Source organism: Hyla sarda, unplaced genomic scaffold, assembly GCF_029499605.1.
Source record: "Hyla sarda isolate aHylSar1 unplaced genomic scaffold, aHylSar1.hap1 scaffold_1278, whole genome shotgun sequence".
Classification (NCBI taxonomy): Eukaryota; Metazoa; Chordata; class Amphibia; order Anura; family Hylidae; genus Hyla; species Hyla sarda.
This window is the reverse complement of record NW_026607900.1, coordinates 5,450-28,309: the sequence shown is the minus strand read 5'-3', so window position 1 is coordinate 28,309 and position 22,860 is coordinate 5,450. Positions and strand designations below refer to the sequence as shown.

The 22,860-nt window shown below is 44.5% G+C and overlaps 1 long non-coding RNA gene across 1 annotated transcript; it reads left to right on the top strand.

The window, feature by feature from the left end:
* Positions 1–6,588: 6,588 nt before the first annotated feature.
* Positions 6,589–9,628, top strand: LOC130304493 (uncharacterized). The gene is made up of 3 exons (XR_008854253.1): positions 6,589–6,758; positions 6,870–6,925; positions 8,856–9,628. It is a non-coding gene; the product is annotated as an uncharacterized LOC130304493 (long non-coding RNA).
* The last annotated feature ends 13,232 nt before the right edge of the window (positions 9,629–22,860 follow it).

Sequence of the window (22,860 nt, the reverse complement as noted above, 5' to 3'; positions counted from 1 at the left end):
GAAACATCTGAGGAGACATTATAGGAGTTATCAGATTTCTCTATAAAACAAAATCCATTGTCCGAGGGCTGTAAAATAAGAGACTAGAGCGCACTCCCCTCTCCCGTCCAGTGGTGGCGCTCTGGTCCTCCAGGTCTTCTGAGGTCGCTCTCCCTGCTCTGCTGAAGATGTTGTGAATCCATTTCTCCTAATCTCTGAGGCTGCGGTGTATTCAGAACGTCTTCATCAGAGCAGGGAGAAGAATAGAGGGATCAATATGACATTGTCCAATGAAGAATACTGAAATGTGTCCACTAGGGGGCACAATATACATCACAATTACATCAGGATTTTATGTGAATTGTGATATGTCCCCCGGAAGAACCTGCTATTACCTGCAGCAGAGGCCGAGCATCATATACCGTTACACACGCAGGGTCTGGGCCACCACCGGAGTCAGTGTTTACCAAGCAGGGTGCCTCCAGCTGTTACAGCATTTGGCTGTCAGGGCATGCTGGGAGTTGTAGTTTTACAACAGCTGGAGGCACGCTGGTTTGGAAACACTGTCTATAGTAATAATAGGGGCGCGGGAGAAACTTAAAAAACCTGATGCTTACATAGTCCTGTATGGAAGAAGTGGCTGATACCCGGAGAAAAGAGACTGACCAGGTGACAGGATGGGCAGGTAAGTGACCTGATACCTTCACCATCCAGACATCCCCTGGGGGGCAGTATAGGCAGGAAATCAGGAAACAACTGCTGGTCGGCACAGCGCTCCCTAGAAAAACAACCGTACAGCGCCATGTCTAAGCCACGCCCACCTACATTATTTTATTACATAAATGGGATATAAACTTATTAGGGGAGGGGCTTCTATTACAAACCCTGAATAACGCTCTGCCATAGTGATCAGTGTTATCGGTGCTCGTCTTATACAGGCTGTGGAGGTGTCTGTATACTTAGAGCACCGATCTGATCACAGAGCACGGTAAGGGGCCCTCCGGCCGTCATCTCAGCTGATCTAGACTCCGCCCCCCAACAACTGCATTTTACTAATATTAGATCCTGCAATCGATGTTGATCATGGAATCTAACGGGTTAATGATGATGAGCGTCATTAGTGATGAGTCCTGGCTGCTTATAGCTCCTGAGCTCACCTCAAAGTCCCATATGGGGCACAGAATGTAAATATACATCGTGTCCTTAAGGGTTAATAATAAACATCCCCAATAATCCTGATCTGATGGTGACCGCACACACATACCTGTATCTGTAAAGGAGCCGTGTGCTTACAGGACCTGCGATGATGTCACCGTCATGTGATCAGTCACATGGAGGAGGAGGAGTCACATGATCGGGGCTGCTGCTCTGAGAGATCTCCACACACAACACAACAGCAGTGACTGCCCCACCAGGACCTGCTCTGTATCTGCTACATGCTGGAGGTGTAGGACCTGTGATGATGTCACAATCATGTGACCAGTACATTTGGGGGCGAAGTTTAGCAGTATAGATGTGACTGTGGCTGAAGGACCTGTGGGGTGGATCATGTGACAGGAGTGGGCGGAGCTCAGCAGTGCAGGATAGAAGAGATTGTGAGTGAAGGACCTGTGATAATGGTCATGTGACAGCAGTCCTGCATACACTGAGCAGATGAGCCTAGAGCTGCAGCCCCTGATCATGTGACTCCTCCTCCTCCATGTGACTGATCACATGACGGTGACATCATGCAGGTCCTATAAGTGGCTCCTGTACAGCTCTGCAGGTGGAGGTATGTGTGTGGTCACATGTGGAGACTGTCAGATGGGTTTTTGAACTATTAACCCCTTCAGGACTCGGTAGTTTTGAGTTTTAACCCCTTAAGGACACAGTGATTTCTCTTTTTAAATTTTTTTCCTTCTAATAGCCATAATGATTGCAAATTCCTCTTTACAAACCCATATGAGGCTTCTTGTTCTTGTTGTTTTTTTCACCACCGATTTGTACTTTGTAATTACATCACTCATTTTACCTCAAAATCTACAAGGGCCAAAAAAATATGAATTGTTGGGTGAAAGTAATTTTTTTAATTTGGGGTCTTCTGTTTGGACGCAGTGCACATTACGGTAATAATTCCCTTTATTCTTTAGGTCCAAACGATTACAATGATCAATGATTTATATAGGTTTTATTTTAACACTTTTAAAATATAAAAAAATTCGAACTTTTTGTACAATAATGAGTCTGTATCAGATTGTCCTACCTTGTCCCCTATAACTCTCTTATTATTCCGTATACAGGGATGTATGAAAGTCAATTTTTGCGCCGTGATCTGTAATTTTTATCGGAACCACTTTAATTTTGATGAGACTCTTTGATCGCTTTTTAAGAATTTTTTTCTGGTCCATGAAGTTGTATTTTTTTACGTTTACGCCATTGACCGTGCGGTTACACATATGTTTAGGTTTATTTTTGTTTACATTATTTTATTTTAAAACAAATTGGTAAATGGGGAAGATTAATAGTTTATTAGGGGAGGGGCTTATTCACATTAAGTTAATGTTCTTTTTCCCTTATTCCCAGTTTTTTAGTCCCTGTAGTAGACTATTACATGGAATCTATAGATTACATACACTGATCAATGCTGTGATGCTGAGGCTGCCTGCAGGATTGGAGCGTCGTTCAGACAGCGTGGAGCGAGGTTAGGGACCTCCACACGTTCTCTCAGCTGACCGGGACCCCGCTATTTCACTGTGGGTGTCCTTATCAGCTCCACTGAGCTACCGGAAATAGATTTTTGGCATTGGTGATGTCCGGCATTAGCAATGAGTCCCAGATGCTGATAGCAGGTAGGACCTAGGGACTATGAATCGTGCTGAATTCCTGACTGTGCGTCATAGACTGGCAGCAGCCTACCTCCCCTCCAAATCTTATCACTTTAATGACAGGAGTCCCTGCTCTGAAAGGGGTTTCCTGCACAAGAGCAGAAGATATGCCAGATTTGATGCGTCTCCTGCTCCGGAGCTGGACCCATGGCTATACATTATATACCTCCTGCCCAGTCAGCCATGAAGGAGTTAAATGGTGGTGATGCATTGCCACTTAACTTTTTTGGGGCCACATACTATACAGATAGCTGCTTATTGTCCCTTTACTCACTGGGATAAGAACAACCAGTCTATCTAGGGTTAAGTGGCACACAGCACTGCCAATTCTATCCTTAGGGGCCAGACAGTAAGCAGCCATCTATATAGTCCCGGGGGAGGGGAGCAGTGATACTATGAAATATCACTTAAATGGGCACTGTCATGAAAAAAATGTTTTATATGTTGTAGTACTTAAGTACTACAACATATCTCTAATATACTTTAATTTAAAAAAGTGATTTTAAACCAGTTTAAAATCACTTTTAAATTCGGCCACTAGGGGTCGCCCTCCTAGTGGCCGAATGCATTCGGCAGTGACATCACTACAGAATTTCGACTCATTTAATCCTGGCAATGAGTCGAAATTCAGTGCGGTGCTCGCTCCCGCCTGTCAATCAAACAGAGAGCGAGCACGCTGATAGCTGGGGCTGCGCGCATTGGCCAGCTCCACTGGCTTCGCGCGCAACCCCACACGCCCCCGTTACCCTGTCCGGAGGTAGCGCGCGCACTCATTGCTGCGCTGATCCTCCGGATGGGTAAGTCTGATCTGAGGTCTTATATTACTTTACAAACTTTACAAATTACGGCCGGAAATAGTTTTGTTTGGGATCTGGCATCAATTAAAATATTTACAAAGATTCTTCTTGTAGTTTGCCAACTACAACTCCCAGCATGCCATGATTGCCATTAGCTGTCAGGCCATGCTGAGAATTGTAGTTGTGAAACAGCTGGAGGCCCCCTATTAGATAACACTCATGCCAGATGTATATATAGTATATCATTACATACATACATATATATATATTTGGATATATTTGTATGTAATGATATACTATATATACATCTGGCATGAGTGTTATCTAATAGGGGGCCTCCAGCTGTTTCACAACTACAATTCTCAGCATGGCCTGACAGCTAATGGCAATCATGGCATGCTGGGAGTTGTAGTTGGGAAATATTAGGAAATGTATCATGGCAGGAATATATAGTAGAATACACATATATATATATATATGTATATATGCATGTGTGTTTGTATATATGTGTGTTTGTATGTCTATGTATTTTCCTATATATTATTGCCATTATATATTTCCTAATAGGACGCCTAATGATGTTTCCCAACTACAACTCCCAGCATTCAGGGATAGCCAATAGTTTAGCCAATGCAGATTTTTTTTTATTGTGAAACAGCTGGAGACACACTTTAAGTAAAACACTCTGGGCATAGATATAAAACATAGTATATATCCATGACATGAGTGTTTTCAAAACCGTGTGCCTCCAGCTGTTTGACATTACAACTTCATGCATGACATCACAGCTTTTGTCTATCACCGAATGCTGGGAGTTGTAGTTGTGAAACAGCCTTAGGCGCAGTATTAGGAAATATATAATGGCAGGTATACCTAGAAGAATATATATATATACGCACACAATAATATACTATATATAATAGACATTATTGTTTTCTGTACAGGATGCCTACATCTGTTTGTTCATGTATGCTTTTTTAAAATCAAAAATAAATAGTGTAAAAACAACCTGACCTACAAGGCTACACCCTTTAATGTCTGGATGTCTAGTGAAGACTCTGCTGACCTAATGATAATTTATGGCAAGAAACATTACAGACTACTTTCTTATCTCGACTTGTCAAAGAATGATGAATTAGGGTCTAGTTAAAAATTCCAACTTGCTTACGTAGTATTTTTTTCAAAAGGAATTTACTTTAGTCCGCTATTTATTAACTGTGACAGTCGCAACTGCGCAATAAAAAGTCGGAACTACCTTAAAAAATTGACTAAATTTACTCCACCATTTTACTAACCCATTTTTCATGGTTTTTATTTTCTTCTCATTTCAGATCTGTGTATCCTGTGGACTTGTTCGGATTCGGTGGACTACTTCGATGAACAGCATTTATCTTTGTTAGATTTTAATAAAATGGTTAACGAGGGCTTGTGGGGGGGAGTGTTTTTTTGTAATAAATTTTTTAAACCTGTTGTGTTTTTTTCTTACTTTACTTTACAGCTTTGCAGTGGAAGCTGTCTTATAGACGGAGTCCATTACTAACCCAGGCTTAGCGTTAGCCACAAAAACAGCTAGCTCTAACCCCCAATTATTACCCTGGTACCCAACGCCACAGGGGTGCTGGGAAGAGCCGGTACCAACAGGCCCGGAGCATCAAAAATGGCGCTCCTGGGCCTAGGCAGTAACAGGGTCCCCCCTATTTTTATTCTTAGCCAAATACCAACCAAACAGTAACAGCCTGACGTTACCAGGGTGGGCGAGGACCATTGTTACTGGCCCTCCCCAGCCTAAATAACGCCAGCATGTTATCGCCTAGTCCCAGGAGCGCAAATTTTGACGCTACGGGCCTGTTGGTACCGGCTCTTCCCGGCACCCCTGTGGCGTTGGGTGCCGGGGTAATAATTGGGGGTTAGCGCTAGCTGTTTTTGTGCCTAACGCTAAGCCCCGGCTTAGTAATGGACTCCGTCTATAAGACAGCTTCCCCTACAAAGCCTGTAAAGTAACATTTTAAAAAACAACAGGTTTAAAAAAAAAAAAATTATTACAAAAAAACACTCCCCCCGCAAGCCCTCGTTAACCATTTTATTAACATCAAGCAAAGAAAAACGCCGGTCTTCAAAAGTAGTCCACCGAAGGAGTCCACAGGATACACGCATCTGAAATAAGAAGTAAAAAAAAAAAATTTAAATAAGTACATTTATGGAGAAAAAACAGTGTTAAAAATAATGTATTAAACACACACACACATGAATATATATATATATATATATATATATCCAAAAATGAGAAATCCAGCAGCACACCAATATAGTGAAAAACTGTTTGTGAAGTTTATTCACCCATAGTAAGACTATATTGGTGTGCTGCTGGATTTCAAATTTTTGGATATCCGTACCAAAAAGCCTGTACCGGCTTGCATCTGGCATCTCTGAGTTGTGCGGCTTCTTCCCTTTTGTTTTGTGTGTGTGTGTATATATATATATATATATATATATATATATATATATATATATAGCACTTTTTTTTTAAAAAAGATTCAAAGTGGTGTTCTGTAGTCATTAATTGGTTTTTGCTTATCACCCCCTGTGATAGTATGATAAATGTCATACATAAGCAAAAGCAAGAAAAAAATGACTACAGAACTCGCTTATCAAAGCAACGATGATAAATGTCCCCGAGTGAGTTTATAAATGCGGTCCACCCACAGTTCTGTAAGCCAAGCCAGTGCTGGTTTAGATTTGCGCATATGTTGCCAAAGTAGCGCCAAAAGGTGCGACTAACTGACATGATAAAGTCTCACATGATAAATTCATGACCACTGCATTATATCAATTGTAACCATGACTTGGTATACTCCATGTGAAAACCCTTATAAAGAAAACGTTGCGATGACTAGTCTAATAACAGCAACTAAGACAAACTCTGAGACAAATGTATGCTACAAAACCAGGGAAATTAAAACTCCTAACTTAACCCATATTTACAATGTCTAGTAACTTATCATATCAGTGTTGTAAATTGTGTATTATTATTATTTTATTATATTATATTTCATAGTATCTTTGAAAAAGAATTTTCCTGTGTTGGATTTAGAGAAAGATCAACACCTGATTTATTCAGGTAAGTTTTCAAAAACCTATAATTAATTTTTTTAATAAATACCGAGAGAAACAGAGAGACAGATAAAAACATGTACATATGTATTTATATTTGTTATTCTATTTTTTTCAGGTTAATATTGACTTGGATTTTGCTGTTTGGGTCTTGACGACCACAGATCTATACAGGTTGGTTTGCATACAAATACTAAATATATATATAAACTATATTTGAGTTGCCCTATTAGTTCAGTGATGCAAAATTCACAATCATGTAGCAGTATCTTGTAATACCTTTTTATTGGACTATCATAATTTAGGAAAAACAAGTCTAAACCATTTCAGAACACACAATAAGGCTGGGTTCACATATGTCCGGAAATCTCGACACAACTTATACCACAACTGATGACAACTTGTCATCATCTGTGTGGCATCCGGTATACATTGATTCTGGGCAATGAACAGGGGAATGCAGCAAGCTGTGTTCCCATGTCCAGTGTCCTTAGGCGTGTACAACTATCTGGCGTCAATATTGAGACGCCGGATGATTGTGAACAGTCCCATATAAAATAATGGGATCAGTTCTAGCATCACTTTCCCTCCTGACACCTGATATATGTGATTGAACCCTTAGACAGTTCACAATCATCTGGCATCTCAATTTTTAAGCAGGATATTTGGACACACCAGAGGGCACTGGACATGGGAACGCAGCTTTCTGCATTCTCCTGTTCATTGGCCATAATCAATGGATGCCGGATGCCACACAAATGATGACAAGTTGTCACCTGTTCTGGCATCAATTGTGTTGAGATTTAGGCTGAGTTACCCTATTCTGGACATATGTGAACCCAGCTTTAGTTGGTGATACAGCAGGAGTGACAGAAAACAATACGGACAATTTTTTTTCTCTTGTGTGATCAAAAATAGTTCATGTCATGATTAATTATTTCCCCCTCTTGGTATAAATTTATCTGTGATAAGTCACGAGTCCGTTCTGAGATTATTAAGTCCGGATCATTATGCTGGGTTAATATCTGACGTATTGGATAAGTTATTGGAACTGTTTCTCTCCAGTGCACGCTAGAGGGAAACAGTGATGTCCAACAATGATATGTGAACCCAGCCTTACCTAAAAATAATAAATGTACACAGTGACCTCACCAGCAGAATAGTGAGTACAGCTCTGGGGTATAATACAGGATATAACTCAGGATCAGTACAGGATAAGTAATGTAATGTATGTACACAGTGATCTCACCAGCAGAATAGTGAGTACAGCTCTGGAGTATAATACAGGATATAACTCAGGATCAGTACAGGGTAAGTAATGTAATGTATGTACATAGTGACCTCACCAGCAGAATAGTGAGTACAGCTCTGGAGTATAATACAGGATATAACTCAGGATCAGTACAGGATAAGTAATGTAATGTATGTACACAGTGACCTCACCAGCAGAATAGTGAGTACAGCTCTGAAGTATAATACAGGATATAACTCAGGATCAGTACAGGATAAGTAATGTAATGTATGTACACAGTGACCTCACCAGCAGAATAGTGAGTACAGCTCTGAAGTATAATACAGGATATAACTCAGGATCAGTACAGGATATCTAATGTAATGTATGTACACAGTGACCTCACCAGCAGAATAGTGAGTACAGCTCTGGAGTATAATACAGGATATAACTCAGGATCAGTACAGGATAAGTAATGTAATGTATGTACACAGTGACCTCACCAGCAGAATAGTGAGTACAGCTCTGGAGTATAATACAGGATATAACTCAGGATCAGTACAGGATATCTAATGTAATGTATGTACACAGTGACCTCACCAGCAGAATAGTGAGTACAGCTCTGGAGTATAATACAGGATATAACTCAGGATCAGTACAGGATAAGTAATGTAATGTATGTACACAGTGACCTCACCAGCAGAATAGTGAGTACAGCTCTGGAGTATAATACAGGATATAACTCAGGATCAGTGCAGGATATCTAATGTAATGTTTCACATACAATTGATAATGTCTATAATGTTGACTGATACAAGTTGTTTTTTGCAAACCATTATAAAGATATAATTCTAATTTGCCTATTTCCCATAGAGAATGCCTGCCTGTATTGTTACGGGATGTACTCCACGGTGCAGAGAAGGAGAAGAGGAATTTGCTCTCCATTCATTTACAAAAGCAAAGGATCGCATAAAGTTATGGCTGCTAGCCACCGGGCAAGATTTTGGAAATATCGACAAATTAGTGGATACTATATTCCAATCAAAAACCAGTGCATATCGGCTCTGCTCCTTGCATTTTTCAACATCATGTTACATTCGGAATCCTAAAACCGGAAAGAGGAGGCTGTTACCAACAGCTGTACCAAGTATTTTTACAAGGCATGCTGCACCATCGAGCAAGAGGAAAAGATTAGATGAGGATGGTGCATCATCTAGTCAATTTAATCCTGGAGAAATGTGTCCAACCTGCAATCAAGTGGTACCACATATAAATCCAACCCAACCTGAACAAGCAGCCACTCGTTTCAGTACCACAGATTCAGCTACAAACTTTGACCGTTTCTGGGCAACATTTAATGAAGGCATTCAAGTAACCCCTAAAACAACATCAAGAAAAATTCAGTGTTCCCGACTAATGGACAGAAAAAAGGTTAATACAATCCAAAAGTAGGCCACAATTTGTTTTTGGACCAGTGACTTCTGTACCAGTCCATGGACCCAAGATTTATACATCTACACCACAAAAAATGATACCAACAGGAAAAGGATCTTTGGCCTGTTCTAGTAATGCTCCTGAAACGCATAAAGCAACAGATCCTCCCAATTTACAAACAACTTTACTGACAGAATTATAAATATCACCAATTCGGCCCATTCAATCTACTCCACCCATGGTGAGAAAAAAAAATTACATTGCAACTATAATAGAAGAAAGAAGAAGAAGAACCAATTTTTTCCTCTATCACAACGGTTGAAGATGAGGAAGACTATACTTTTCATGTGTCCAGGGAAGAGAGTCCTTCAAGCAGTGATGAAGGGTACTCACTGTGTTCATCCGATGATGATGAAGAAGAGGAGATGGTCAGTGACACAGAGACTGATCTAAATGTACAAAAACATCCATCTGAAGAAAGAAAATTTCTAGTATATGAAAGCTGCTTGGACAATCTAATTAAAATGCTTCCTTGTCCTGCCTATGCAAATTGTTCAGCAAGTATAGAAAGAATTATAAAAAAACAAATGGGTTCTTATGTAACTGTATATGTGGAATGCAAAAAAATCATTATAGGCGACTATGGCAGAGCCAGCCGCGCCTGCAGAAAAAGCCTTTAGGTAACATCCAACTTGCTACAGCAATAATCACAAGTGGCAATACCTTTGCCAAAATAAACCAGTTTTTTTTAAATTTTGGATTTGGCTGGTATTTCTGAGTCTACATATTATCGCATACAGAACCAATATATATTTCCTTCTATTAATAATGTTGGGATAAACCATCAACAAGAAGAGTTAATAAAAGTTTCCAAATGATCAATCTGTCTTGCAGGAGATGGCCAGTGTGACTCTCCTGGGCACAATGCGAAATATTGCATTTATACATTGATGGATGTAGAAACAAATAACATTTTATCATTTGACACTCAACAAATTGGCTCCGGGGTGTCCTCTGTTGGACTAGAGAAAATTGTTTGTAGAAATGCTCTTGATTATTTTTTATCAAATGATGTCAAAATATTCATGATTTGTATGGATCGTCATGTTGCTATCCGCAAAATGCTACGGGAGGAATACTCGGATATAAAACATGAATTTGATGTGTGGCACCTGGTGAAATCTATTGGGAAAACATTACTTGCAGCCAGTAAACGCAAACAATGTAAAGATTTAACAGAGTGGATTTCCCCAATTAAAAATCATATTTGGTGGAGCGGAAATACATGCAAGAAATATCCAGACGAACTATTGGTACGGTTGAATTCGGTTCTGAACCATGTGAGAGACATCTACACTTGGGAGGATGACAATTCACAATACACCAGTTGTAAGCATGCTGTTCTGGATGAAGAGGTAGAGCCCAAAAAATGGCTGGACGAAGAAGGTGCAAGTTTGAGGCTCTAAAAAAAATGATAAAAGAGAATAGGCTACAAAAGGACCTACGCCAAATAAGCTATTTTTGTCATACTGGAGACTTGGAAGTATTCCACAGCGCACTGACTAAGTACAGACCAAAAAGGCTTCATTTCAGTGCGAATGGAATGATAGCAAGGACACAGCTTGCAGCTCTGGACCATAATTTTACTGTGAACAGATCACAAGCGGTGGTAAAGAAGCAAAGTGAAAGTAGTGGACCGGTTGGCACTCAGCGATACAACGTCGCTTACTCAAAAGCTAGAAAGGAATGGTTCCTCCGTTCTATCTATGAGCCCACAAAACAGGATTTTATTTCCACAATAATGAAAAAAGTTTTTGATGCTGCAGCTGGGAACCTTCCATTAGAATAGACTGATAAAAGATCCTCCTTACCATCAAATATTGCACCAGTTGCTAAACCAGACAAGAAAGAAATCATTGCTAGGCACCGTTCTAGATTTTAGATACAGTTTTGTTTTATATATAAAATATCTTTGACGTATTATTATCTTTGTTCCAGATATTATTGTTTAATATATTTTGTAATGTTGGTAGAGTACAGAACATGTAATACCACTCTGTACTGTAGGGGGTGATACCAGACACCAGTCAGTGCATACACTTCAGTAATACAGGTAAAGAGTACAGAACATGTAATACCACTCTGTACTGTAGGGGGTGATACCAGACACCAGTCAGTGCATACACTTCAGTAATACAGGTAAAGAGTACAGAACATGTAATACCTCCCTGTACTGTAGGGGGTGATACCAGACACCAGTCAGTGCATACACTTCAATAATACAAGTAGAGTACAGAACATGTAATACCACTCTGTACTGTAGGGGGCGCTACTAGACACTCTCAGTGCATACACTTCAGTAATACAGGTAAAGAGTACAGAACATGTAATACCACTCTGTACTGTAGGGGGTGCTAACAGACAACAGTCACTGCATACGCCTCAGTTAGGGCTCGTTCACATATTTCAGCCGTCCGGCACTGTTTACCTCCGTCGTGCATCGGAAGGAAACTGCTGCTAGAACTCATCCCATTCATTTGAATGGGACAGTTCACAATCATCTAGCGTCTATAATTTTACGCCGGATGGTTGGACACGCTGGAGGGGACCTGACAGGGGAACGCAGCTTGCTGGGTTCCCCTGTCCGTTGCCCATAAACAATGGATGCCAGATGCCATACAACTGATGGCAAGATTTTGGCTGAATTCACCTATGCCGGATGCCGAACATATGTGAACACAGCCTAATACAGGTGTTTTAACCCCTTAATGACCAGGCCCATTTTCACCTCAAGGACCAGGCCAATTTTATTTTTGTGTTTTCGTTTTTTCCTCCTCGCCTTCTAAAATCCATAACTCCTTTATATTTCCATCTACAGACCCATATAAGGGCTTGTTTTTTGCGTGACCAATTGTACTTTGTAATGAAACCTCTCATTTTCCCATAAAATGTACGGCGAACCCCCCCAAAAAAATTTTTTTAGGGAGAAAATTTAAATGAAAACCCAAATTTTGCACATTTTGGAGGGTTTTGTTTTCACGCTGTACACTTTACGGTAAAAATTATAGGTGTTCTTTATTCTGTGGGTCAATACGATTAAAATGATACCCATGACTAGATACTTTTTATATTTTTGTACCGCTTAAAAAAAATCTAAAACTTTTTGTACAAAATCAGTAATCTAAAATCGCCCTATTTTGACCACCTATAACTTTTTCATTTTTCCGTATAAAGGGTGGTATGGGGGCTCATTTTTTGCGCCGTCATCTGTACTTTTTTTTAGATACCACATTTGCATATATAAAACTTTTAGATCATTTTTTATTAATTTTTTTTAAATAAAATGTGAAAAAAAGCTGCATTTGTGGACTTTTTAAATTTTTTACGTTTACGCCATTCACCGTACGGGATCATTAACATTATATATATATTTTTTTAAATATATTTTTATTAACATTTCAAGATAATACAGAAAAGAACTTGAGAACATGAGATTGTCACTGTCAGCACAATCTAACATTATATTTTGATAGTTCAGACATTTACGCACGCGGCGATACCAAATATATTTATTTAAAAATGTACGCTTTTTGGGGGTAAAATGGGAAAAACGGGCAATTTTCATTTTTATTGGGGGAGGGGATTTTTCACTTTTTTATTTATTTATTATTTTTACATTTTTCAACAATTTTTTTTTTACACTTTTTATGTCCCCATAGGGGACTATCTATAGCAATCGTTTGATTGCTAATACTGTGCAGTGCTATGCATAGGACACAGCACTGCTCAGTATTATCGGTAATCTTCTGCTCGATCGCAGACTGGAGCAGAAGACCCCGGGAGACGGCCGGAGCCAGGTGAGGGGACCTCCGGCTGTCATGCTGGATGATCGGATCCCCGCGGCAGCACTGCGGGCGATCCGATCATCCAATCAAAGTTCCGCAATGCTGTGATCTGTATTGATTACGGCATCGGAGGGGTTAATGGCAGACATCCGCGTGATCGCGGATGTTGGCCATTACCGGCGGGTCCCCGGCTGCTGCTAGCAGCCGCAACCTACCGTGTATGACGCGAGCACCCTTCCGATGCTCGCGGTCATACACAGGACGTAAATGTACATCCTGGTGTGGGAAGTCCCGCCAAACCAGGACGTACATTTACGTCCATGGTCGTTAAGGGGTTAAAGGGGTTGTGCGCTGCCCTGCCTTTCGGAGCTCCGCTCACAGCGTCCGGAAGTTCATTACTCCAAACGATGTGTGCAGTCTTCCGTGTTTGCGGCCGCCGGGCGTGACGTCACGCCCGGCCCCTCGTGAAGTCTAGCTCGCCCCCTCGTGACGTCTCGCCCGCCCCCTCAATGAAAGTCTATGGGAAGGGGGCTTATTATTAGTAAATAAATATTGTGTCTAACAACAAAAATTTTTAATCAGACGTCGGACGCCATGTCACAGGCTGCATATTCCCCCGCATATCGAAAACCTATATAAAATCCGTCCGGGTCAGGAAACTCTACTGATGTATTTTACCACACAAGACGGTATTGGGTTTTCTTCTCCGTGGTCCAAGAACACCGTGTGCAAAACATGAGAAGGAACGGTATGCCGCTTTTCTTATGACCCTTAAAATTTTTTTTAATAAAAATTACAAGAAATAAAGATTAGTTACAATACAGTTATATACATAGTTTATTACATTTTTTATTAAAAACAAAGCTTCAATAATACATAGATAGATAATTAGAAATAATAAACATAGCCCAAAAAAATAATTTCTTCTACCTGTTGCGATTTGCTAACATTTCTTTCCTTGTAATTCTTCCAGCGAATTCTGCCATCATTTCTAGTATTTTTTCATTGAGTCTAAGATGAACTAATTCTTCGTGTTCTAAGATGCACTTCAGACCTTTATCAAATTGTTGATTTAGTGCATCTTCTTCTTGGCAGCAGAAGCTTTCATCCCGGGTCTTCATGACTTTACAATTAGAACACTTGCACCAATTTGTGTTACCTATTCTGGGATGATTGGGATTGTTGTCCCGAGGTATCTCCTGCAGGCTCGGCCATTCAGGATCCTTTTGAAAACAATCCTCTTCTAGCTCTCCATGTTGCTTTCAGGCGTAAACGTTCCATGAGAGCTTGTACTTCCTAATTTTAAAAAAACATGTACATGTGCTAAATATTGTTAAAGGAGTCCTCCGGAGCGCTGGTACTTAAAAAAAAGTTTACCTAATCTGATAGCTCTTTCAAAGACCTTTCCAACGATACCTCATTTGTCAAATTTGGCCCAGCCATTCTCTTGTAGTTGCCACCTGTAGCAGTAAGCAGCCATATCATAAAGACTACATTTCCCATGACTCCCTGCACCAGCTTCCTGTTAGCTGCTGCTCTCTCCCCCTCCTCCCCCCCCCCCCAGGAAATGATAATAAATTATAGTAAAGTGACGCCCACAGCTACTTCCCTTGTGTTTATCTCCTCCCCCTCCCAGCTCATCAGCCCTCTCCACCCTCACCTCATGTACTGATAGGCTGCGGCCACAAGGAGGCCTCCCATGTCACAAGAATGCCTCCCATGTCACAAGAATGCCTCCCATGTCACAAGAATGCCTCCCATCGCTACCATACCCGCTAGCGGGATCCATGTGCCCACTAGTGGTAGCGATTGCGGGAGGCATTCTTGTGACACCATCAGGGACCCTGCTAGCGGTGTCAAAAGAATGCAGAGCGCGGCTCTGTTCCCCATCCCTGTCAGCTCTCAGGGTACAAGCCTTGCACGCGGCTAATGTAGTACTGCGCAGGCGCAGCACTACACAAATATCGTAGGGCTAACGTAGGCAGCGATAGGAGCCTAGCGTTAGCCCTACGCTATTTGCGTAGTACTGCACATGCGCAGAATAAATTAACTTTGGTGGAGTAGCCGACTCCGGGCTGGGAGGCCGGCACAGCCCGCAAAGACTCATGGGAGCGATGAGTCACCGGGAAAAGATGGCGCCGGATCGTGAGGAAGACGCAGTCGAGCGTCATCAAAAGACCCAGCTTCCGGCCAGATGGAAAAGCGAGGAGAAGACCAGGAAGAAGCCGACATGGACAACGTGAGTATATTACAATGTTATATAACTTTGATTCATGCTTCATTTCCCCCCTAATAGGTTATCATCGGAGTACTCCTTTAACTCCCTGGAATAATTATGACATTGCATGGACTGTAGATTCATCAGGGAGACAGAGAGTGGCGTTAGAATGTAGTTTAGCAGAATATGACGCTTGCTTGTCAGGGTTAGAAATATATAAAACTACCGTATATGACGGCATATAAGACGACGGGGCGTATAAGACGACCCCCAACTATTACAGATCAATTAGAGTTTTTGGATATACTCGCCGTATAAGACTACGCCTCCTACCGCGATGTACAGTACACTGTAGTCCCCCTACATTAGGTAGGCAGTATAGTTCCCCCCATATTGGTAAGTAGTATGTTCCACCACATTAGGTTGTAGTTTCCCCACATTAGGTTGTAGTTTAACAAAATTAGATTGTAGTTCCCCCACGTTAGGTCAGAAGGTCCTCCACATTAGTAGACAGCTCCCCCACATTAGGTGAGCAGCTACCCGACATTAGTAGACAGCTACCCCAACAGACATACAGCCTCCAGCCATATACAGTATACGGCTGTATGTCTGTGTGCTGCCCCCACAGTGATCCGATCCGATCTGGCCCGGAGTCACAATCTACTGCTAAGGCCTATGGACCATAACAGTAGGTACCGGGCCTGTAGGAGCGTTGACCGGAGCACTGAAGATAGCGCGGCCGGTCACTCACCAGGCCCCGGACGGCATGCGTCCTCCTGCGCTCCTCCGCCGACATCACTGATGTCCCGTGCGTACAACCATAGAGGCGGAGGTTTGCAGGAAGATGCGTGATGGCCATGGAACGGTGAGTGACCGGCGGACATCCTTATGTCCGGAAAAGATTTTTCGGGACACAGGGATGTCCGGGATAGGAAAATCGATGATTATCTGTCCAGGCCGTCTCCTCTGTGCGTCTGCAGGCGGGGGCCGGCCAGAGCAGGTAAAAACTAATTACTGTATACTAAAAACCTGCGTGCCTCCAGCTGTTGTGAAAATACAACTCCCAGCATGCCCGGATTTCCACTTTTTTATTATACATTTTATAGTTATTATAGTATTATAAACTGTTACGCCGAGCGCTCCGGGTCCCCGCTCCTCCCCGGAGCGCTCGCTACACTCTCGCTTCTGCAGCGCTCCGGTCAGATCCACTGACCCGGTGCGCTGCGATACCGCCTCCAGCCGGGATGCGATTCGCGATGCGGGTGGCGCCCGCTCGCGATGCGCACCCCGGCTCCCGTACCTGACTCGCTCTCCGTCGGTCCTGTCCCGGCGCGCGCGGCCCCGCTCCCTAGGGCGCGCGCGCGCCGGGTCTCTGCGATTTAAAGGGCCACTGCGCCGCTGATTGGCGCAAGTGGTTCTAATTAGTGTGTTCACCTGTGCACTCCCTATGTATACCTCACTTCCCCTGCACTCCCTCGCCGGATCTTGTTGCCATTGTGCCAGTGAAAGCGTTTCCTTGTGTGTTCCTAGCCTGTGTTCCAGACCTCCTGCCGTTGCCCCTGACTACGATCCTTGCTGCCTGCCCCGACCTTCTGCTACGTCCGACCTTGCTTCTGTCTACTCCCTTGTACCGCGCCTATCTTCAGCAGTCAGAGAGGTTGAGCCGTTGCTAGTGGATACGACCTGGTCACTACCGCCGCAGCAAGACCATCCCGCTTTGCGGCGGGCTCTGGTGAAAACCAGTAGTGACTTAGAACCGGTCCACTAGCACGGTCCACGCCAATCCCTCTCTGGCACAGAGGATCCACCTCCTGCCAGCCGGCATCGTGACAGTAGATCCGGCCATGGATCCCGCTGAAGTCCCTCTGCCAGTTGTCGCCGACCTCACCACGGTGGTCGCCCAGCAGTCACAACAGATAGCGCAACAAGGCCACCAGCTGTCTCAACTGACCGTGATGCTACAGCAGCTACTACCACAGCTTCAGCAATCATCTCCTCCGCCAGCTCCTGCACCTCCTCCGCAGCGACTGGCCGCTTCAGGCCTACGACTATCCTTGCCGGATAAATTTGATGGGGACTCTAAATTTTGCCGTGGCTTTCTTTCTCAATGTTCCCTGCACTTGGAGATGATGTCGGACCAGTTTCCTACTGAAAGGTCTAAGGTGGCTTTCGTAGTCAGCCTTCTGTCTGGAAAAGCTCTGTCATGGGCCACACCGCTCTGGGACCGCAATGACCCCGTCACTGCCTCTGTACACTCCTTCTTCTCGGAAATTCGAAGTGTCTTTGAGGAACCTGCCCGAGCCTCTTCTGCTGAGACTGCCCTGTTGAACCTGGTCCAGGGTAATTCTTCCGTTGGCGAGTACGCCGTACAATTCCGTACTCTTGCTTCTGAACTATCCTGGAATAATGAGGCCCTCTGCGCGACCTTTAAAAAAGGCCTATCCAGCAACATTAAAGATGTTCTGGCCGCACGAGAAATCCCTGCTAACCTACATGAACTCATTCATCTAGCCACTCGCATTGACATGCGTTTTTCCGAAAGGCGTCAGGAGCTCCGCCAGGATATGGACTTTGTTCGCACGAGGCGTTTTTTCTCCCCGGCTCCTCTCTCCTCTGGTCCCCTGCAATCCGTTCCTGTGCCTCCCGCCGTGGAGGCTATGCAGGTCGACCGGTCTCGCCTGACACCTCAAGAGAGGACACGACGCCGCATGGAGAATCTCTGCCTGTACTGTGCCGGTACCGAACACTTCCTGAAGGATTGTCCTATCCGTCCTCCCCGCCTGGAAAGACGTACGCTAACTCCGCACAAAGGTGAGACAGTCGTTGATGTCAACTCTGCTTCTCCACGTCTTACTGTGCCTGTGCGGATATCTGCCTCTACCTTCTCCTTCTCTACTATGGCCTTCTTGGATTTCGGATCTGCAGGAAATTTTATTTTGGCCTCTCTCATCAACAGGTTCAACATCCCGGTGACCAGTCTCGCCAGACCCCTCTACATCAATTGTGTTAACAATGAAAGATTGGACTGTACCGTGCGTTACCGCACGGAGCCCCTCCTAATGTGCATCGGACCTCATCACGAGAAAATTGAGTTTTTGGTCCTCCCCAGTTGCACTTCCGAAATTCTCCTCGGACTACCCTGGCTTCAACACCATTCCCCAACCCTGGATTGGTCCACTGGGGAGATCAAGAGTTGGGGTTCCTCTTGTTTCAAGGACTGCCTTAAACCGGTTCCCAGTTCTCCTTGCCGTGACCCTGTGGTTCCCCCTGTAACCGGTCTCCCTAAGGCCTATATGGACTTTGCGGATGTTTTTTGCAAAAAACAAGCTGAGACTCTACCTCCTCACAGGCCTTATGACTGTCCTATTGACCTCCTCCCGAGCACTACTCCACCCCGGGGCAGAATTTATCCTCTCTCGGCCCCAGAGACTCTTGCTATGTCTGAGTACATCCAGGAAAATTTAAAAAAGGGCTTTATCCGCAAATCCTCCTCTCCTGCCGGAGCCGGATTTTTCTTTGTGTCCAAAAAAGATGGCTCCCTACGTCCTTGCATTGACTACCGCGGTCTTAATAAAATCACGGTAAAGAACCGCTACCCCCTACCTCTCATCTCTGAACTCTTTGATCACCTCCAAGGTGCCCACATCTTTACCAAACTGGACTTAAGAGGTGCTTATAATCTCATCCGCATCAGAGAGGGGGATGAATGGAAAACGGCATTTAACACTAGAGATGGACACTGAGTATCTGGTCATGCCCTTTGGCCTGTGCAACGCCCCTGCCGTCTTCCAAGACTTTGTTAATGAAATTTTTCGTGATCTCTTATATTCCTGTGTTGTTGTGTATCTGGACGATATCCTGATTTTTTCTGCCAACCTAGAAGAACACCGCCAGCATGTCCGCATGGTTCTTCAGAGACTTCGTGACAATCAACTTTATGCCAAAATGGAGAAATGTCTGTTTGAATGTCAATCTCTTCCTTTCCTAGGATACTTGGTCTCTGGCCAGGGACTACAAATGGATCCAGACAAACTCTCTGCCGTCTTAGATTGGCCACGCCCCTCCGGACTCCGTGCTATCCAACGTTTTTTGGGGTTCGCCAATTATTACAGACAATTTATTCCACATTTTTCTACCATTGTGGCTCCTATCGTGGCTTTAACCAAAAAGAATGCCAATCCTAAGTCATGGCCTCCTCAAGCGGAAGACGCCTTTAAACAGCTCAAGTCTGCCTTTTCTTCGGCTCCCGTGCTCTCCAGACCTGACCCATCTAAACCCTTCCTATTGGAGGTTGATGCCTCCTCAGTAGGAGCTGGAGCGGTCCTTCTACAAAAAAATTCTTCCGGGCATGCTGTTACTTGTGGGTTTTTTTCTAGGACCTTATCTCCGGCGGAGAGGAACTACTCCATCGGGGATCGAGAGCTACTAGCCATTAAATTAGCACTTGAGGAATGGAGGCATCTGCTGGAGGGATCAAGATTTCCAGTTATTATTTACACCGATCACAAGAACCTCTCCTATCTCCAGTCTGCCCAACGGCTGAATCCTCGCCAGGCCAGGTGGTCTCTGTTCTTTGCCCGATTTAATTTTGAAATTCACTTTCGGCCTGCCGATAAGAACATTAGGGCCGATGCTCTCTCTCGTTCCTCGGATGCCTCGGAAGTAGAGCTCTCTCCGCAACACATCATTCCTCCTGACTGCCTGATCTCCACTTCTCCAGCCTCCATCAGGCAAACTCCTCCAGGGAAGACCTTCGTCTCTCCACGCCAACGCCTCGGAATCCTCAAATGGGGTCACTCCTCCCATCTCGCAGGTCATGCGGGCATCAAGAAATCCGTGCAACTCATCTCTCGTTTCTATTGGTGGCCGACTCTGGAGACGGATGTTGTGGATTTTGTGCGAGCCTGCACTGTCTGTGCCCGGGATAAGACTCCTCGCCAGAAGCCCGCTGGTCTTCTTCATCCTCTGCCTGTCCCCGAACAGCCTTGGTCTCTGATTGGTATGGACTTTATTACAGACTTACCCCCATCCCGTGGCAACACTGTTGTTTGGGTGGTCGTTGATCGATTCTCCAAGATGGCACATTTCATCCCTCTTCCTGGTCTTCCTTCAGCGCCTCAGTTGGCAAAACAATTTTTTGTACACATTTTTCGTCTTCACGGGTTGCCCACGCAGATCGTCTCGGACAGAGGCGTCCAATTCGTGTCAAAATTCTGGAGGGCTCTCTGTAAACAACTCAAGATTAAATTAAACTTTTCTTCTGCCTATCATCCTCAATCCAATGGGCAAGTAGAAAGAATTAACCAGGTCCTGGGTGATTATTTACGGCATTTTGTTTCCTCCCGCCAGGATGACTGGGCAGATCTTCTACCATGGGCCGAATTCTCGTATAACTTCAGAGTCTCTGAATCTTCCTCCAAATCCCCATTTTTCGTGGTGTACGGCCGTCACCCTCTTCCCCCCCTCCCTACTCCCTTGCCCTCTGGTTTGCCCGCTGTGGATGAAATATCTCGTGATCTTTCCACCATATGGAAAGAGACCCAAAATTCTCTCTTACAGACTTCATCACGCATGAAGAAGTTTGCTGATAAGAAAAGAAGAGCTCCCCCCATTTTTTCTCCTGGAGACAAGGTATGGCTCTCCGCTAAATATGTCCGCTTCCGTGTCCCTAGCTACAAATTGGGACCACGCTATCTTGGTCCTTTCAAAATTTTGTGCCAGATTAATCCTGTCTCTTACAAACTTCTTCTTCCTCCTTCTCTTCGTATTCCTAATGCCTTTCACGTTTCTCTTCTTAAACCACTCATCATCAACCGTTTCTCTCCCAAACTTGTTTCTCCCACTCCTGTTTCCGGCTCCTCGGACATCTTCTCCGTAAAGGAGATACTGGCCTCCAAGAAGGTCAGAGGGAAAACTTTTTTTTTGGTCGATTGGGAGGGTTGTGGTCCTGAAGAGAGATCCTGGGAACCTGAGGACAATATCCTAGACAAAAGTCTGCTCCTCAGGTTCTCAGGCTCTAAGAAGAGGGGGAGACCCAAGGGGGGGGGTACTGTTACGCCGAGCGCTCCGGGTCCCCGCTCCTCCCCAGAGCGCTCGCTACACTCTCGCTTCTGCAGCGCTCCGGTCAGATCCACTGACCCGGTGCGCTGCGATACCGCCTCCAGCCGGGATGCGATTCGCGATGCGGGTGGCGCCCGCTCGCGATGCGCACCCCGGCTCCCGTACCTGACTCGCTCTCCGTCGGTCCTGTCCCGGCGCGCGCGGCCCCGCTCCCTAGGGCGCGCGCGCGCCGGGTCTCTGCGATTTAAAGGGCCACTGCGCCGCTGATTGGCGCAAGTGGTTCTAATTAGTGTGTTCACCTGTGCACTCCCTATGTATACCTCACTTCCCCTGCACTCCCTCGCCGGATCTTGTTGCCATTGTGCCAGTGAAAGCGTTTCCTTGTGTGTTCCTAGCCTGTGTTCCAGACCTCCTGCCGTTGCCCCTGACTACGATCCTTGCTGCCTGCCCCGACCTTCTGCTACGTCCGACCTTGCTTCTGTCTACTCCCTTGTACCGCGCCTATCTTCAGCAGTCAGAGAGGTTGAGCCGTTGCTAGTGGATACGACCTGGTCACTACCGCCGCAGCAAGACCATCCCGCTTTGCGGCGGGCTCTGGTGAAAACCAGTAGTGACTTAGAACCGGTCCACTAGCACGGTCCACGCCAATCCCTCTCTGGCACAGAGAATCCACCTCCTGCCAGCCGGCATCGTGACATAAACTTTATATATATAAATACATTTAAAAAAATGATAGTGAATATTAGATGTTAATGTATAATTATATAACTTACCGGGGTTTCTTCTCTTGTGGGAGTAGTTGAGGAAGTAGTTGTTTCTTCCTCACTATCCTCAGTGTCAGTACCAGAATGAGGATTGTAGTCCTAAAAAAAAAATATATATATATATATATATATATATATACATACAGTGACCCCCGACCTACGATGGCCCCGACATATGATGAAATCGACATACGATGCTTTTTTATGTCAGGGCCATCGCATTAAGTGCTATCCGGCAGCGCAAAATGCTTAAGCTGCTGCCGGATAGCAGCTTAATGTTCCCCGTGTGGTGCGGTAAGTATTACTTACCCCTCCACGATGCTCCGGGTGCCCTCCGGGTCCAGCGCTGGTCTTCAGGTGTCTTCTCGGCCCTCTCCGATGACGTCAATACGCTGCTGCGCACGTCATCCAATAGGAATGGCGTACGCAGCGGCGGAATGACGTCGCTACACAGGCCCAGTTATGCCTTGCGGAAGACAGCAGAGGACCGGAGAAGACAGCAGAGGACCGGAGAAGACAGAAGAGGACCGGAGAAGACAGCGGAGGACCGGAGAAGA